The sequence below is a fragment of the Podarcis bocagei genome (assembly GCF_964188305.1).
Source record: "Podarcis bocagei genome assembly, chromosome: 5".
In the NCBI taxonomy this organism is placed as follows: Eukaryota; Metazoa; Chordata; class Lepidosauria; order Squamata; family Lacertidae; genus Podarcis; species Podarcis bocagei.
Genome location: NC_138129.1, coordinates 61,323,974 through 61,344,116, shown reverse-complemented (window position 1 = coordinate 61,344,116; position 20,143 = coordinate 61,323,974). Strand labels below are relative to the sequence as shown.

At 40.1% G+C, this 20,143-nt stretch overlaps 1 protein-coding gene across 5 annotated transcripts in view; it reads left to right on the top strand.

Moving 5' to 3' along the window:
* Positions 1 to 20,143, top strand: part of DAB1 (DAB adaptor protein 1) — a 656,563-nt gene that overhangs the window by 443,518 nt on the left and 192,902 nt on the right. The window lies entirely within an intron of this gene.

Below are 20,143 nucleotides of genomic sequence, written 5' to 3'. Positions count from 1 at the left end.
CCCCCCCGCCCCCAATGATATGGCATTTGGGTTTGCTCCATTCGCTGAATGCTGGTGGGTTCCTCACCTCTCAAACGCGAAAGTTGCCTAACCTTTCCTATTCCTGCTTTGCTTCAAGGCGGCGGGTGGCCCCCACGTGCAGCCCTGCGGAGTGGAGAGGCACGTTTTCTGCAGGGCACCCATCCTACAAATTGGCAAAGAACCGTGCAGGAATAATAGCCCCCCCCCCTTGTCTGTCAGGAGGTAGCAACTGGGAGTTGTGGAGAGAGAGGAGGCGGTGGATGCTCTATTTCTGCCTCCTTGGGACTGCTGGCTCCTCCGTGTAGGCATGATGGGGGTGGGGGAAAGGGTCCCCTGTAATTGCTCTGGTGAGGAAAATGCTTCAAGCTCCTCATTATTTCCCCACTTCGTTACAAGGCACAGATTCTCCAGGCATTGACAGCGGCATTCATCCCGCACTCATCTCCAACTTGTCTTGCGTTCTCCATACTCCCTCCTGATACATAAAAGAAGGAAGTTTCGCTGCTCATCTCTTTAAACCCAACAGTGGGAAAGCTTCCTTTCAGCTTTCTGGCATGCATTCTTTATTAGACAGTTTGCATTCTTTTATAAGACAGGCTTCTTTTTCCTGTGCTCTTGCTTATAAACCCCTATGAAGATCAGCCTTGTCCTTATAATTACTTCTGCTCCCCACTAAAAAGCACAGGAGAGAGGTGGGGGGAGAATATATGATTGTGTGCTTAAAAAATAATAGCAACCAGGATTCAGCGTTCCTGGTGGAAAGCTGCATGTGTGATGGAAATGGAGTTTGTTTTGTGACTGAGTAATAGTTCCCATCGTTCCATTATAGCTATACACAATGTCATGTTATTGTGACAGCCCACAAAAATATGTTTCTTCTTCTGTGTTTACTATTATGCACAGCAATGTTGCAGATGCTTTGGTAGTTCCCTGGGGCTGTTCATAAGGTAATTGCACATCAGATAGTCAAGCAATTTTTCTGATTTCAATAGTACGCAGAAGGAATTCTAAGTCCAAATCAGGGGGAAAAAACACAAAGCCTTTATTGTTTGCAACTGTGCTCAGCTCTGAGCCTAAACCGATATATACTTAGGGATGATCTTTGGTTTGCAATCTGTCATTTTCATAATGCATCTCCTGAACATCATTGTGCTGCTCTCTACTGTCCATTTAAAAAAGGTGTATTATTAGAGTCTCATATTTTTAAAAGCACTACTCATTCGTGTGTTTGTCGGGGTTCTTCTTTTATATGATATATTAGGAGTTCAGCTTCTTCCCCCTCCCTTCTGAAAGGAACACAAAAAACTGTTATAACCAGAGATACAATGTAGCAAGTCAGAGAAGGATGTCTGCTACTTTAGGACACAAGCTTCATAGTCATTGTAGAGATGTACATGCTGTATGCATCCTCGTGTTACCAGAGTAATTATTGGGTGGAAAGAACGCTTACTGAGGAGATGACAGAGCATGCTTTGCCCCATTTAAAACTTTCACTTGTTCGGAACACAACTAATGAAATGCAAAGGTACAAATGTCATCACTGAGGGTATTCGAGAGTTTATCTGTGCAGACCTCTAGATGTCTCTGTATAGGCAAAGAGCTTGAAGGTGGGGGTGGGGAATAGACTCTTAGACCTTCTCATGTGTAAAAAGGCATCCCTTCACAATGGTGGCTGTGGAGGAACTAGGCCCCTTATCTGGATGTAGTCTGGGAATCCTAGTTTCTCAGCAGGCTTTGAAACAACTCCAGATGATTTTGTTGATGGAAATTGTGTCGGGTATGATTTTATGAAAAACATTTCAACACTGTAGCAGCATTTGCGTGTAAATATGATGGTATTTGTTGTAAGCCACTCTGAGCCTGGCTTTGGCCACGGAGAGCGGGATACAAATAGAAATTTGTTGTTGCTGTTGTTGTTGACAGAGGTGTTCTGCTATCACAAGATTCTCCAAGTACTGTATCTGTAGAGTTTGGAAGCAGCCCACTCTCTTTTTAGATCTACTGTGTCTCAGGTTCAATTCGTTATTTGAGGCCAATCTGATCTTTTAAATCCAAAGTCTGCTTTGCTCCATTGATTATAATGGGGAATCTAAAACGGGTGATAACTCTTTTCACATAAGTGGGTGACATTTGCAGACAGAGGAGCCCCTCCAGTGTGTACTAAGTCTACAAAATTATAGGTAGATACATTCTGGCTTTTTCATGCAGGGAATCTTAATTTTTTAAATAAATAAATATAAAATTTAATTGTTTAATATATTGCCACAGTTGAATGCAACTTGCAGGTAGGTTTGTCACTTGTGAGATGATGAAGCCTGCCAAATTTAGGAAAGATGAGTGCAGCAGTTCTCCTACAAGAGCAGACTTGGCCATTTTGGGGTGGGGAAAAAGAAATCCCATGACCACCCCTAGTTTTCTAGAGAAAATCATTTTGAAAATTGGGACATAAAGGAAGTACTCCTGAGTAAGAAGCCTGAAGAAGTTCAGACAGATGCTTCCAGGGGCTATTGAGCTGGTGATTTTACCTTAGTTATAAAAAAAAACTAGAAAAAAGTTTGTCTTGCCACACTGTCTTTCTCTGTGAAGGAAGGAGGGTGTGTGTGTGTGTGTTAGAGAGAGAGAGAGAGAGAGAGCACTACAGTTTTTAATAGTTTATTAGAAAAAACTGTGCTTGGGAAAGAAGCAGGCCACCCCTATAGTCTTAACTTTGCCACTTACACCTTGCTCTCATGGCTAAAACTTGGAGGCGATTGATGGTCCATAGGAAAAACAACTGAGTGTATTTCACCATCCCCCTTCGTTTCTGATACAGTAGTGGCTGTGGAAAATAATTCACTGTGATTAAAACGTAACAGCAGGTGACTGATAGGTGTGTGGTGGCATTCACTTGTCAAAGTTAGTCCGTGGGGGGAAGGAGATGGGTCTGCTATGCCAGCGTGTTTCCTGATAGCTCAGTAAGTAGAGCATGAGGCTCTTCATCTCAGGGGTCACAGGTTTGAACCCCACGCTGGGCAAAAGATTCCTGCATTACAAGATTTGTGCATTTCAGGGGGTTGCACTAGATGACCCCCAGGATCCCTTCCAACTCTACAGTTCTGTGATGGTGAGCATTCCTATCAACTGATAGGTGGAGAGTTCAGTCCTGGTCTGCAGTGGTCTGCTTTGCCAGCATGTTCCCTTCAGGGAATGTTTTGGCAAACACCACCCAGCAGGACTGAACCCCACCCCCATCAGCTGATGCCAACCAAGGATATCAGCTGATTGACAGGCGGACATTGTTTTGTGGGAAATGATCATGTGAGCCAAATTGGACCCCCTAACAGGCCAAGATAAACCTGTGGGCTAGAGCTTCCCCAATCCAGGTGCTGACCACCAGTGGTGTATTTTTGACGGATTGACATATAGCTTCATAAAAGAGAGAGGGGCTGTAAAGGTTATTATATTTCTGTTTTAAGAACAGACCACTCTTTGAGGCAGTCTTCACATTGAAGGGAATGAATATTTCTGAAAATAACTGCAGCGTACATTGTAGCCCCATGCAGAGTGTCAAAGTGCAGAAATGTATGTGAATGACAAGGGATTTGGATCACACCTGCCAGTCCTCTCTCTGATATCCAAGTATTGATTGTAACTTTTGCGCAGAGACCTCCATGAGTAGACTCCAAACTCATGGACTGTGCCTCGCAAAAATGAAGGTCATGTGTTCAGGGACAACATGTGTTAGTCATGTCAGTGGCTGGCTGAATGGAAAAGACTTCAGGGAGAGAAGAAAGGAAGATTAATAGTAAACCTACACAACAAACTCCAAAAGCCTGTTAGAGTGTTTATCATTTCCTGACCTATCAGTAAAAATTAGCAAACAGTTTCTTTCACACAAAATAGTTCCCAAACTAAATCTTTATTTCACAGGGAACTATTTTTATTACTATAATTATTTTGCCAGTTTCCTAAATTCTGACTCTATATCTGCAGTACTTAATCACCTTCATTGTTTTCGGCCATTCAAACAGAATAAAAATTACTTATTGTTGATGAAGCTCATCTCTCAAGCTGTTGCATAGTATGTTTCTATAGCTGGATGCAGAACTGTGGAAACTGCAGAGAATATATCAAATCTTTTTTTAACTCCCCTCCCCCAATATCAATCTGCTCCTTGCTGCTGTGTTTATTTAAAGAAAAATAATAACAGGAAGTTATTGCTAAATGTTTTGATCAATATCTTGGACTTCTACCTGCAGTATATGATATTTTAACACCTGCCTTTAATATATACAGTAGTTTTGGAGAAATGCTTTAAGTTGAGGCTGCAATTCTACTTACCTGGGAATAAGCCTCTTTGAACTCCATGGGGCTTAACTTCTGAGTAGATTTGCATACAGTAGGGCAGTGGAATGGACTCCCTCGGGAGGTGGTGGACTTCTTCATTGGATGGTCCTCTGACATAGATGCTTTGCTTGAGAGTCATGCTTGAGATTCCTGAAAAACAACTACCAGACTTTTAGAAGACATCTGAAGGCAGCCCTGTTTAGGGAAGCTTTCAATGTTTAATAGACTATTGTATTTTAATATTCTGTTGAAAGCCACCCAGAGTGGCTGGGGAAACCCAGCCAGATGGGCAGGGTATAAATAAATAAATTATTATTATTATTATTATTATTATTATTATTATTATTAGTATTATTAGTATTATTAGTATTATTAGTATTATTATTGCAGGGATTGGACTAGATGACTCTCAGGATACTTTGCAACTCTATGATTCTATGAATTGTGCTGGAAACAAATATTTCTCCTCTATTAATATTTTAAATGTAGCTAACTGGGATATCTATAGATTTTTGAAGGCAAACTGAATATAACCCCCGCCCCCGGCCTAATTCTCACACACTTCCCAGTTTGTTTAATTACATGCAATGTGTTCTTTACACTTAGAAGGAAAATGAATGTGGATGCCTTTCTGCATGTTTTCCTATATTGCTTGAGCTCAGAGCGGATTGCTTATAATGCTGAGAAAGGGCGGTATCTGTGGCCTGCGTTTCTGTGCGCTTGTGCGATGATTTAAGACCATTTCAGGACAGCAAGGGAGGAGGACATTGGCTCTCATGCTTCTTAGTGGGATCTGTCTTCTGTGAGTGCACATACCAGTGGCTTCATCTTATGATGATTGGAATTGATTTTTCTTTTTATCTCAGCTGGTGAAAGATCCAGTGGGTGCCCTTTGACCGGTGGCCCCATATGATGAAGTGACACCAAAAGTGGAGATTATCATCTTGAGATAGAAGCTGTAGGGCATCAAGAGAAAGCGCCACGACATAAGCAGACTTTTTCGAGGTAGTAAGCAGGCTTGAATGCATTTGCAAGCCATAGCTATCAGCATGTAGAAGTGAGCGAAAAAAGCCAGGGTCAATTAGGATGAAGGCTGTTTCTCACTAAAACCTCTGCTTCTAAGTTCATATATGTTCCTGGAAAATAAAAGGTTACTGTATTATGCACGTTAACATGTTTATTATGCATGCTAACATACACACAAACCAGATACAAAACTAAATATATTACTTTTTCCCTAGTGCTGAAGATAAATAGATAATAACAGGTTAAATAAAAATAGTGTTGTTGTTTTTCCTGTGTCTGTTTAACATTGCCACATACATGTGTAACCTATTAAAGGCAACCCCCAAACAACAAAGCATTGCAGGGAAATCCTAATCCCCTATCCGTCCCACTGGAGGGCATAGGATAAGACAGAAAGGACCATCTGCTGGGTTCTGTTGGCCTGTGCTGCTGGGTCAGAGTCCCCTGTTGCATCCAGGGACTAGGAAGCTACTGTGTAAAAGTAGCCTGTGTAAAAGACTTGAAACAGGGTGTGGCAATGGTTTGGCACCATTGTCTTTGGATCCAGTCCACAGGTGCCCTGGAGCTGGCACAGCAAAAAGAAGAAACCTCACACCCCATCTTCTGTGCTGGCTGGAGTGAAAAGCTGGAGTGTTTAGGATTGTTCTATATGAGTACTTTTGGAAGGGGTATTGGACTAGAAGAGGATGCACTCCAGGGACAGGGAGTTTTAAAATGAAGCAACCAACAATCCCTGCCTCTGTGCTTTTGCTCTCCAGACTTGGTGTGCTTCTGGTAAAATAAAATAAAAAGTTGCTCTTCCTTTGTCTTGGCTGTGTAAGACTGAATGGCTTTTGCTTTTGCAGTGGAGTGGCAAAGTTATCAAAGTTTTCATAGATCAAAACCTTTTGTTTTAAATTATGATAAAAATAATGAGTATAGGAATACCTATGTGACTTCTCAGTTTCATGTTTTTGTGTTGCCAGATGGCTCAAAAACAATAGATTGGAGAAGCAAAATGCTTTGTCTACTATCTTGGGGAAGATCTTCCAGGAAGGTCTTGTGTGAAAAGTTCAAGTTTGGTGAATTGAAGGCGTTCCACATCAGGAACTCTTTAACTTTTGTTGCTATTTCATAAATTTATTTAAGAAGGGTATCATTTGCCTAATTTATGTTGGACTAAAGGAACTCCACTATGTGTAGTTTGTAGAGAAAAAAGTGATAAATGAAAAGGAATTTGGTTTGTGGATAATCACATCAACCTATGACACTAACGTGTGCAGGTGTGATCATGGTTCCATGTAGGCCAATGCTGTCTGCTCTGAGTGGCAGTGTCTCTTCGAGATCCGTTATGACTTGAGAGTAATCACTCTCTTGTTTCATAGTGGTGTGAAGGGGAATTATAGAGGCAAGAAATAGCAGTCACATATCTACTGAGGAAGGCATGGCATTTGCTGAGTTTATTTCTGAAGGTCCTATGCAGTTCCTTCTCACAGACAGGAGAGTAATCCTGACTGTGCAGGATTGTTTAAACCTGATCAGTCTTCACATGCACAAATGTTGCCAAATTGCTATTGATTTTTCAATTTTGCTATTTGCTGGGTATGAAGAAATCTTTTATTGCTTAAATCTGTGTTTCCTTTGTTTTGTCTCAGACGGTCATTCATATAGTAATGCTGGCAGTAATACCTCAAGAGCGATCCAAGTACCACTTCACAGTATTCTGCTGCAGTCCCTCAGAAATGAATGGGATTATAATTTTGTAAGTGGTTCTAGAATTGCCCTCTCATCTTTTTTTCTGTAGGAAGACAGATCTCATGATAGTTGTCTATTTTTGCACAGTATATGCCAATCTAAAAATATAGTCCAGCGAAGATTTTACCAGCAAACTAAGATAAGAGAATCTTCAACTCTTTCATGAAGATTTTAAATATGTGCATTTGAAAGTGCTGGCTTTACTCAAATGGACTAAGGAATATGAAGAGCACAAATACGTTTCTCACACTTTTCAGCCACAAGCAGTCAAACCACATGAAAAAATATCTAAGAATAAAAATTCTACAATAATTATCAATAAATTTCTACTAAACATATAAGAAGGCTGTCCCACATGCACTTCAATTAATAAGTAATACAGGATTTATAACCATTAAATCAATAAACCCTTACAGCACAAATATTCCAATATATTTATAAGGGGATAATAAAACAACAATACTCCAGCAGCCAACATAGCAAAATATATACCCTTTCAAGTAATAATTGAAACTACTATAGAAAAAAGTTAAATAAATTATGTAGCCACAGTTCAAAGAAATAATACTGCTCTGATTACATTTGTTTGTTTGTTTATTAACTTTTAAATATGTTTAGGCCACTTTGCTGACCAGATGCTTATCCAAAGTGGCTCACAATAAAAACAATAGAAAGAGAAAAGAACAATAATACAAAATTTCAGAACTTAAAGCTACAACTTGGCAACACTCCACATAAGAAAATGTAGCCACAGAGTCAGAAAACAGCAACTATCAGGCAATCACCCAGCTATTAAAACATCTTGGCTGGAAGGCCAATTTGCAGGCGGCGTCTTCAGGGCCTTTCAAAAATTGTGCAATGTATAAGTTTGATGCAGGTCCAAAGGAAAGGAATGCCATAATTATGGGCCTGCAGCAGAGAAGCATCTCTCCTTTATGACCACAACTCTTACCAACTTAAGTGGGTGGACACACCAGGTGAGCCTCCAAAGCAGATATTAAAGCACATACAGAATGTTTTGAGGGCAGGTGGTCTAATAAATGGGTCCAAAACAGTCAGGGCTTTAAATATAAAAAGCAACACTTTAAATTGGGCTTGGAAGCACACCAGTAACCAGCACAGTTGAAATAGTAAAGGTGTCACAGATGTGACTGTCTCACCCTCAGTAGGACTTTGACCAGCTGAAGTTTCTGAACCATTTTAAAGGCAGTCTCACATAGATCGAATTACAGTATTGACAGAACCAGAGCATGGATCACTGTGGCAAGGTCAGCCCTGTCCAGATAGGGGTGCATTTGATGAAGCAGCCAAAGCTAGTAGAAAGCACTCTTCTTCAGTGCTGAACCCACGGTGCTCCTGACTGCATACTTGGTCTTTCCAGAGCTGGGAATCTCTCCACCCACAACTTGGATTCAACATCAGCTTGCTTGATAGCATCCATCCTGAAAATGCTTCTAGGCACCTGTTTAGGATTTCAGCAGGTTCCCTGGGATCTGAGGATAGAAAGGAAAGGATAGATAGGGCTGTGTCTTGTCGGCACACTGATGGTACTGCAGCCCAAACCTACTAGTGGCTTCATGTAGAAGATGGTTAAGCATCATGGGGTAGGGATGGGCAATGAATTGGTACACCATCCAAAAATAGTTTGAAGGCCACATTGTGATAGCGATTTCATAATATTTGACCTGGCAATGTATCGTGAATCACAATGTTTGTGTGGCATCACTTCTACATGTATTGAGGAGCAGCGCAGCGCTTGCTGGAGGTGGCAAGAAGATGATGAGATTTGGCATCCGCTGGCTGTCTGCCTTCCCTTTCCCCTCCCCGTTCCCTCCAGTGTCAGAGCAGTCCCAGCCTCAGCACCTTTCTATAACCACAGTGTCCTGCTGCTTGCCTTCTCTGTCTCGCTGGAAAATAATAGCTTTCTTTTCCCTTCAAATAGAAAGTTTGTGCAAGAAGTTTTCTTTTTTTAAAAAACAACTTCATACTATATAATCTTATTTGTATGGACCCACCTCATATTTGGAAAGTGTTTGTATGCCAGTCGTTCTTATGCTTCAAACTACTCCACAGAAAGGTTGTTTTCTATAAAGACTTCTTGTCTGTGTGGCACAGCTGCAGGTGGCAAACTATCTTATTGAGTGGCTCTTCATATAGCTGGTGAAATTTTAGGCACACTGTTGTAAGAGGGGTTGACTTTATCATTTGCATCCTGCTCTTCTACAGTAATGCTCAGAGGCTCACAATGGAGTAAACATAGATACAGTCCTAAAATACAATTTGAATGAATCAATCTCGTTAACAGCAAACAATTCAAACGCGATATATAATAAGCAAGTAGAACAAGCCACACTGAAGCAAAACTAACCAGATGTTGAAAGCCTGTCAACATTTGAGTCACATGTTGAAACAGGACCCAATGCAACTCTGCAGAAAATTATTTTTTCCTCTGTGCAATTCCCTCTGACAATTAATTTTTCCTTACAGCAGGGCCTCTGAGCTCTCTACAATCCATGCGGAAGTACGTTGTTGTTGGTGTGGTTGCAACTGGGCGAAAACTAGGGAGCTGATCACACATAGGGCTTGTCCTGTGGAGTTGTACCACACAGTGATTATTTTTTGTGAATGGTTCAATATAATGTGGAAAGACAGTGCCTCTTCTGTGATGGAAGTAGAAGTGGCTGTGGCAATCCAGTCAGATGGGAGGCATATAAATAATAAAATTATTATCATCATTTATTTGGCTCTTTACGTGAGGTTAGGGAACAGAAGTGTGTAGTTGTTGGAGTCTGAATGGAAGAGAACCCATAAGGTAAGAAAGCTAGAGAATGGAGACCCCAGAGGCAGAGTGGCTAAAGTGAGGTCATGCCATTGGCTTAGAAACAGGGCTATGGGTAGGTTATGTGGATGAGGCACAACATGAAGAATAGAAGCTTAGCAGAGGCAGGGAATTAGGAAGTCACTAGTGGATAGAAGGAATGGGATAAAGCCTTGCTATAAGTCTTCCAGAAGAAACAGAAGGGCTTCATTGGGAGGGAGGTTGAAAGCTGGCAAACCAAGGAAGCTCATGTTGGATAGCAGCTAAATGACAGAGAAATTCTGTAAAACACCTACCCACATAAGTGTTTTCAACATGTCAGTGTCACATTTAAACTGAAATTTGATGAGCATTATCGATGGAAACCAGTGGTATTTCTTTTTAAGTGCCTGCTGTACTTTAGGGACATAGTAATTTTGAAACCATGATAAACCATGGGTGTTTTTTTTTAAAGTTGTAGAAAACTGCCACACAGTTATGGAATTTCCTTAAAAGGTGAACATAGACAATTAAACTTTTTTTCATTTTCTGCAGTACAGGTTTGTATGAAAAAAATCATTTGCTTAGGGTAATAAGGGTTATTCAATATATTGTTAAATACAGTTGAAGAAAAGCACATCATATTAAAAACAGCAAGAGGGTGCATGTTATTTCAGCAAGTAATTAAATAGCAATGCTAGACGTTTCCTCTTTTCTGCAGTAAGCTACGGTTTTGAAGACCTGTAGGAAGCCTTTCTAGTTTACTTCTAAGATTAAATATGAATATATACCATCAGTCAATTATGGTTTTAGAAATGTCTGTGACAAAATAAACATTATTTGAGAAATATGATCACACATGGAAAGCAAAGCCAGCAGCAGAAGTGTTAATACACATTTAAAGATGATGATTTGTGGCTTTACTTATGGTACTTAGCAAGATAATAAGGCTATTCAATGTCATATGCAAAATGTCCTTCAAGTTCTACTTGGGATAAATGACAGTCAAAAGAACATACCTTGAAGACCAATCTAAATGCCAGTTGCCATTACTCAGATTTCAGTAAAAATCAAAACCACAGCCTTCTTGATTCCAAGTAGTCCCATATATTAATAGAGCTACTATGAAGTAATTGGAATTGGCTTATGTACCAATTAGAAACAGATCACTTGTAATGGACAAATGATTTTATTTCCAGCCAATCGAAAGTAATAATAATAATAATAATAATAATAATAATAATAATAATAATAATATTTAGGTATGATTTGGGGCAAGTTAGTACCTTGTGTCCCCCCCCCCTTTAAGCTTTCAGCTGTGCCTTTAATGCAATCTAGCATCAGGGTAATTAATGAAAAACTCACACTTCCTTTTAAACTTTAATGTGAGCCACCTTGTCTTCATAAAAGCGAACTGCTGTTTAGTTCATCAACAGCCATTGTGGCAAATATTTTATTAATATTTCAATTTTCAGTTCACTTTTACAAAATAAAATATGCAGTTAAATTATATCCTTTCTTCCTGTCCTTGCTCCAGTGTGCAGCTGGGGCTGAATCCTGACATCTTCCATGTATGCCATTATTCTCCTTCAAACTATGAGGTAGAAAGTGTATTAGCAGCAGATTAATACTTCACTGCAAAATGAGATTCACCTGATAGGCATGACTTCATATTGTGTCCTAACTATGCATCTGCCAAACCATGAAATTAGGGACCTTTCCAGAATCTATTTCCCTCCCTTTTCGTTGTGGAAAATGTAGCATGGATGACTTTTCTTCAGTGAAAGTGTCACCCTCATTTGCTGGTGGATTCTCAGCTAGTCATTTCCTGTTTTACAATGACACTGGCAATGTCATGCAAGAATCCTACTTTCCTGTACCTTGTTAGTGCACCTGGGAATTAATTGCTGCCTGCATTTTTTCCCCTTTTTATTAAGCTCTAATTAGTGCCAGATAAATTTGGAACGATCAAAAGCGATTCTTCTTCACTCGGCATGTAGTTAACTTGCAGAGGATTACATACTGTAATATTTTAAAGGGATCGTTGTATTACTTACAGCAACAGTGCAAGGTTTCTTTTCTTCATAAAGTACAACCTGCCACAAAACAAGAGAGCCACATGCCAAAAAGGAAGTCAAAGGCAGCCCGATGTGGTGACAGACACAACACACGCAAAATCAACATCCTTTCTCCATCTCAGTGCATGGGTTAGGTTAAACATCTGTTAGGTCTTTGATTTTTGACAAATATTTTGCACTCATATAGGGAGTGTAATGAGTCAATGAAATATGGTATGATTTTTTCACACATACAATGTGGGAGAAAAGAATTTTATCCCCTGCTAAATTTGCCCGTTTGCCCTCTGATGAAGAAATGACCAGTCCATAATTTTAATGGTAGGTTTATTGTAGCTGTTAGAGGCAGAATAACAACAGGAAAACCCCCAGAAACCCAGAAGATGGGTCAAGGATGGGTATTCCAGCATGACAATGACCCAACGGCCAAGGCAACAAAGGAGTGGCTCAAAAAGAAGCACATTAAGGTCTTGGAGTGGCCTAGCCAGTCTCCAGACCTTAATCCCATCGAAAATATGTGGAGGGAACTGAAGGTTCGAGTAGCTACACATCAGCCTTGAAATCTTACTGACTTGAAGAGGATCTGCAAAGAGGAGTGGGACAAAATACCTCCTGAGATGTGTGCAAACCTGGTGGCCACCTACAAGAAACGTCTGACCTCTGTAATTGTCAACAAGGGTTTTGCCACCAAGTACTAAGTCATCTTTTGCAAAGGGATCAAACATTTATTTTTCTCATTATAATGCACATCAATCTCTGACTTTTGTCTTCTGGGTTTCTGGGGTTTCCCCTGTTGTTATTCTGTCTCTCACAGCTACAATAAACCTACCATTAAAATTATGGACTGGTCATTTCTTCCTCAGAGGGCAAATTTAGCAGGGGATCAAATACTCCCCCCCCCCACTGTACATATTCTTATATCTTCGAATCTCAAGCATTCTAAACAAATGGAGACCTAATGTATCTTGTGCCTGTATAAAAATGCTGCACACATTTCCAGCTCCTTGTGTTCTTTCCTCTTGGTCTTTCCATGTTTGTTGTTGCAAGCCTGCATCCTTGGTTTTTAAGTTGAAAACAAATTGCTTTCGAATGCTTTGAGGCTGCAATCCAGTGAACACTTAGGTAGGAGTAGGTGTCATTAAAGTCAATGAGGCTTATTTCTGAGCAGACATGCATAGCTTCGCTCCTGTGCTTGCAAACAGTTCAAGTCAGAATCACGTAAAGATGTATAGCCTTAGACTCCAAGTTAACATTTTCAAAAAACTAGGAACTTCTATGTGCAAAAGGGATGGCCTCAAGAAATCAAGGGGGGCTACAAAGAAAGCTGTCAAAAAATCTTGGGTTGACCCAAATTGACCCATTTTGGTTCAGGATTTGGTTGAGGCTAGTGCACAACCCTATAAATCAGGTAGATGAATGTGTTTAGTGATATTTGCTTTATAGGTGAGACAGTTTCGAAAGAAAATGTTCTCTTTAGTGCTAGTTCTATAATAAGTATGGAATGTTTCCACATGATTCATTTTCTTCCTTTTGGTAAATTACAAAGCACAAATTTTAACATGCTGCAGAAAAGTCTTATTTTTCTGATCTCTTTCTTCCTAGCAAGATATTATCACCTGAGAATCAAATGAACTGAATTACATGAGGAGCTTCCTTTTGAGTAGCGATATTCATTTCAGTATGTTGGGTTGATGTTGTCTGATAGGTTAACCTCCAGTTCATTGATTAATCTTAGTCTTCACGAATGATAAATTACATCTCCAATGATAGCTTTATTAAGGATAGAACATTCAAGATATAAAGTTTGAGGCAGTTCTGGAATGATTGTAAATGAAACATTAATGTCATAAACATATTTTTGAGTGCCAAATTGCCACATATTTGTGATATGAAAATTATTGATACATGCAGTGAGAAAAACATGTACAGTGGTACTTCAGGTTAAGAACTTAATTCATTTTGGAGGTCTGTTCTTAATCTGAAACTGTTCTTGACCTGAGGTACCACTTTAGCTAATGGGGCCTCCCGCTGCCGCCGCACCGCCACCATGCAATTTCTGTAGTAATCCTGAAGTAAAGTTCTTAACCTGAGGTACTATTTCTGGATTAGTGGGATCTGTAACCTGAAGCATCTGTAACCCGAGGTACCGCTGTATTTCACACTAAAGTGAAAGAAAACTTCATGCAAATGTATTCAAAATCCAAATGTGAATCCTTATTTCAGGTGCACATTTTTTTAATATTAGTTTCCCCTGGCAATAACTCTCATGGCTTTCTGCTAAACAGGAAATTAGGCAATGACTTAGGGTTTGGCACTAACAACTGTATTTCTTCACTTTTTATTTTCCTTGTTTTCCAGCTCCCAAGAGTGTGTTGGTGGTGAAACTGTAGATGTGGAGAGAGTTGTGAGCTGGGTGCTTCTTACATCAGTGTGACATGTTGCGATGTAAAATTAGCTTGTATTTTCCCAAGCTACATAATCAGCACCACACCAGTAAAACAGGTCTTTCAAGAGTGGTCACAGCCCACTGCCCACTGTAATGGCTGCCAATCGGAGCGCAGCGTTTGTGTGGAGGGAAAGGGAAACAATGATACTACGTGTCGGCGTTCTATAGAAAACTATATACTTTATCGGGAACTGCATATGGGAACAGGAGTTGGAAACGTGAACTTTGAGGATAATTTAAAGATTTGGTAAGAGTTGGTGCAGACTTGGGACAGAAGTGGGGGTTAATTTGGAGAGCCTCTGAGGACAAAATGGAGAACATGAGCTGTGCCTAAACCTCCCTACTTCCTCCTTCCGGCGCTCCCCCCCCCCCATTAGATTCCCGCTGTGTTCTCATCTTTCCCTACCTAACCCTCCTCCTGAAGTTAAACCTCCTGAAGTTTACGCAATTTCTGGACTAAGCAGCAGGTGAACTAGAGAAGAAATAGGCGAATTAGAGAAGAAGCATCGGCTTCTGGAAACTGCAGCCTGCTGCTGGGAACACCATTCACCCAAAGGATCTTTTTTTTTTTTTTTCTTTTTTTGTATTATAAACAGACATTGGATGATAAATAAGACCAGGACCGGAACTGTGAGAATCTGCTAGGATTTAACTTCACTGTTTTAGAGTGTTATATAAGAGCTTATAATTTACTGTTTATAACTTAATGTTTATAGATCTAAAGGTTACCGATCCGATCTTAGAAAAAGCAAACACGGGGTGAGAGACAAACTATAATAAGGAGAGGAAGTGATTGTAAGGAAATCGCGGGAGGGATTAAGAAGGATAAACGTGGGTGGGAAGGGACGGAGGGGCAAAGGATTACGCAAAATACAAGATGTCTCATACAGGAAAGAAGGGAACGAATGGGGGTACACCAGGAGAGAGGAGAGGCTCCAAACAGGAGATAGACTTCAAGACAGATATTCTGAAGATGTTTGCAGAGATTAAACAAAGTCAAGCAAATGTTGAATATAAGTTAGAATCGGTGGACAACAGAATTGGGAAACTAGATAAAAAAATGGAGGAAACTGTGAATGAAATTAAGGGCCAAATAAAAGAAATATTTAGGAGAGCGCAGCTCACAGAAGAAGGTTTGAAAAGGACAAAGGTAGAGTTAAGAGAGGTTAGAAGAGATAAGGAAAAGATCAAGTCAGATGTGATGGAAATATGTACCGTATTTTTCGCTCTATAACACGCAGATTTTTTCTCCTAAAAAGGAAGGGGAAATGTCTGTGCGTGTTATGGAGCGAATGTGTGGAAAAATAAGGCAAAAATCAAACCGCGCTTCAGGGAGAAGGGAGCTCCGTGATACAGGAAGTGGCAGCTTTCCTGCATTCTGCCTCAGGGTCTTACTGCCCGCCCTCTCTGTTTCCTTGCTGTGTTTGCTCAAACGGAACAAAGAGCAGGGAAAGCCCCTCCCCTCCAGGCAAGTAGAGAGGGAAAGCAGAGCGTCCGAACAAAGAGCAGGGAAAGCCCCTCCCCTCCAGGCAAGTAGAGAGGGAAAGCAGAGCGTCCAAACAAAGAGCAGGGAAAGCCCCTCCCCTCCAGGCAAGTAGAGAGGGAAAGCAGAGCGTCCGTCCTTCTATCCTGTCCCTGCTCCGGAGGAACAATGTTTGTGAAGGGAAGAGAGATTACAGGTTCGGCTTAAAATTCTGATTTGACTTCCTGCTTTTTGTTTTTGGAGACACACAGCATTCAAATATACTTTCTTCCATTTAAAGAGGGAGAGAGAGAGAGAGAGAGCACACGCTGGCTGGCTTGTGTGGGTGGGTGGGGGGAAACTTTTGCCTTCCTTTCCTCACGTTATAGCCCTCTCCTGCATTCTTAGCCTTCTGTGTTTTTCCTTCCCTCCCCACTTAAAATGTGGTTACAAAGCATGGATCCACATGGATCCTCAGGATCTTTGCATTGGGTCACCCCAAATTCACCATCAGAGCACACAGCATGTCCATGGCTACAGCCTGCCCCCCCCAAAAAAATCACGCACCCACTGTTGCCTGGGGCTGCAATGGTGCAAAAACGTGGTTACAAAGCATGGATCCACATGGATCCTCAGGATCTTTGCATTGGGTCAGCCAAAATTCACCATCAGATCACATGTCTGTGGCCACAGCATGAAGCACAAAAATGATACGTCCACTGTTTCATTCAGAATATTTTTTCCCTTGTTTTCCTCCTCTAAAAACGATGTGCGTGTTATGGTCAGGTGCGTGTTATAGAGCGAAAAATACGGTAAGACGCAGGAAGAGATAAAAGACACCATAGCAATGAATGAACTGAGGCAGAGGGAGGTAAATCTGAGGTTGAGAGCAGTCCCAGAGATACAGAATGAGAATATCAAAGAAAAGTTGACGAAGGAGTTAGCAGAATGGATGGGTCTGCCTGCAGAAGAAATGGCCAATAGCATATCAAACGCATTTAGAATGCGTGCTAACGCAACAAAAGCAAAGAAATTTCCGGGTGACTGTTTGATTACATTCGAAAATAAAGCAATGAGGGACAGGATCCTCCATAGGAATAGAGAAAAAAGACTGAATATAGATGGAAACTATATAATCATTTTTAAAGACGTCCCAATAAGATTACTTAAAAAGAGAGATGCTTATAAACCTTTGGTGCAAACATTGAGGAAAAATAGGGTTGAGTTTAGGTGGGAATTCCCGGAAGGGATATCTTTTACATATAGAGGTAAAAAACACAAGTTGATAAACTCTGAAGAAACCGGGAAATTCCTTAGGAAATACAAGGAACTTAAAGCGGAAACCCAAGAGATAGGAAGAGAGGAGAGATCCTCACCAGGAGAACTAAGAGTGTTGGAGGAGGGGGAAGGGGGGGAGGGTGGGTCGGAGGAGGAAGAGGAAAAAGAAGAAGAAACAGAGGATTTAGAAAATATATAATAGACAAGATAATTTCAAAAAATAACAAAAGGTTAATACACGGGTTATGGGGTTAAAAATTTGGAATTGGAATGTTAACGGGATGAATGACAAAAGAAAGAGAAATAAAATTGAACAATGTTTGAAAAGGAAAAACCTAGATGTTATCTGCCTCCAGGAGACACATGTGGCCAGAAAGCATAGAAAAGTGATAATTAATAAAAGGTTGGGAAATGAGTACGAAGCCCTGGATAGGGTTAAAAAAAGAGGTGTAGTTTTGTACATCAGTAATAAGATAGAAGCTAAAACAATGTTTAAAGATGAGGAGGGGAGGATGATAGCGGTCAACATCAATTGGCAAGGGGAAAAAATATTGTTAGTAGGGATATACGCTCCGAATGGTAGCAAAACTGAATTCTTTAAGAAACTAGAAGAAAAATTAATGGAATATGCCGATCAAAAAATAATATTAATGGGGGATATGAACGCAGTAGTTTCACTTGAGATGGACAGACTTAGAGATAGAGCAAATAAAGAAGGAAAGTTGCCAAAATCTTTTTTCTCTATGGTGGAAAACTGCGGCTTAGTAGATATTTGGCGCTTGAGACATCCGCTAGAAAGGCAGTTCACCTTTCATTCAGAACCCAACCAATCCTTTTCTCGATTGGATCAGATCTGGATTTCAAAAGAACTATGTCCAAGAATTAAATATATAGAAATAAAGCCAAAAGTAATCTCAGATCATAACCCACTAGAGATGGAATTGGATGGTTATGAGAAAAGATCTTACAGATGGCGTCTAAAAGATTACTTGTTGGATGATCAAGAGGTGGTAGAAATGGCAAAGAAAAAATTGACGGAATACTTTAAGGATAACTGTGGCAAAGGAACGAAAGAAAATATAGTTTGGGATGCCAGCAAGGCGGTCATAAGAGGATTTTTTATTCAACAAAATGCAATTAAAAACAGGAATAGGGAAAAAAACAAAGAGGAAATTCTAAGACAAATAATGATAAACGAACGAAAATTTGTTCAGAAACCCAACTGCTTAGAAACAAAGGAAAGAATAAAAATCCTTCAAACCCAGTTTGCCACAATAATAAATAGGGAGGTGGAATGGAATATAAAAAGACTCAAACAAAGAAACTTTGAACATGCTAACAAATCAGGCAAATGGCTTGCCTGGCAAATTAAAAAAAGGAAAGAGCAAGGGATAATCAATAAAATAATAGTAGAGGGAGAAGAAAGAACCGACCCTAAAGGAATAAGGAGTGAGTTTGTAAGTTTTTATAGCAACTTATATAATGACCAAGAAAAGATAGGACAAAGGAAGATAGAGAGATTTTTGAAAGACAAAGGAGGACAAAAAATTCCACTGGAAGGAAAACAAAGATTGAACATACCTATTGAAAATAAGGAAATAGAGGAGATAATCAAAAATTTGAAGAGGGGAAAAGCCCCAGGCCCCGACGGGCTTACGGTCGGCTACTATAAAGAAATGAAATCAGTCCTGGTGGAACCTCTGAAAAAGACAATGAATACAATACTAAAGAAAGGGGAAATCCCGGAAACCTGGAAAGAGGCGTTTATCACATTCCTATCCAAACAAGATTCGGATCTAACCCAAGTCAGAAACTATAGACCAATCTCATTGTTGAATGTAGACTATAAAATATATGCAGGAATCCTGGCAAGAAGGTTAAAAGATGTACTGGCAGATGTTATCCATAAGGACCAGGCAGGATTTCTGCCAGGTCGGCAGATGAGAGATAATATAAGATATATTGTGGACATGTTAGAATTCTTATCTATTAGGTTTAACAAACAAGTTACAATGATGTTCATTGATGCCGAAAAGGCGTTTGACAATGTGATATGGAACTTTATGTTGAGAAACTTAGAGTACATGGGTGTAGGCAGCGACTTTCATAATGGGGTGAAAGCAATATATACGGATCAGAAGGCCAAGCTGATTGTAAATGGTACAGTAACGGAAGAGATTAAGATAAGGAAGGGTACGAGGCAAGGATGCCCACTCTCCCCGTTACTATTTATAACAGTGTTAGAAACCCTCCTAAACTCTATAAGGAAAAATGGAAACATAAAAGGAGTGACTCTAGGTCAGAACGTATATAAAACCAAGGCTTTTGCCGATGATCTAGTGGTGATGACGGAAGATCCATTAACATCAACAGGAGAGATAATGAGAGAAATAGAATCATTTGGAAAGGTGGCTGGATTTAAACTAAACAAGACGAAAACCAAAATGATATATAAGAATGTGGACTCAAAGACTATAGAATTAATTCAACAGCAATGGCAGATAGGGATGGTAAAGAAAGTTAAATATCTTGGAATCTGGATAACATCTAAAAACATGGACCTTTATAAAAACAATTATGAGCCAGTATGGAGGGAAATAAGGAAAGATTTAGAGAAGTGGGGACGACTAAAACTATCATTATGGGGAAGAATAAACATGATAAAGATGAACGTATTACCAAGATTGATGTTTTTGTTTCAGTCGATACCCATAATAAAAGGGAGTAAGACTCTAAAAGAATGGCAGAGGGTAGTTTCGAGGTTCATATGGCAGGGCAAAAAACCCAGAATCCAATTTAAACTACTCACAGAAGTAAAAGAAAGGGGGGGGTTTGCGCTGCCAGACCTTATGTTATACTATGAGGCGACATGCCTAAGTTGGCTAAAAGATTGGGTCAACTTAGAAAATACAGAGTTACTTGATCTGGAGGGTTTCGATAACCACTTTGGCTGGCATGCCTACCTGTGGAAGAATAAA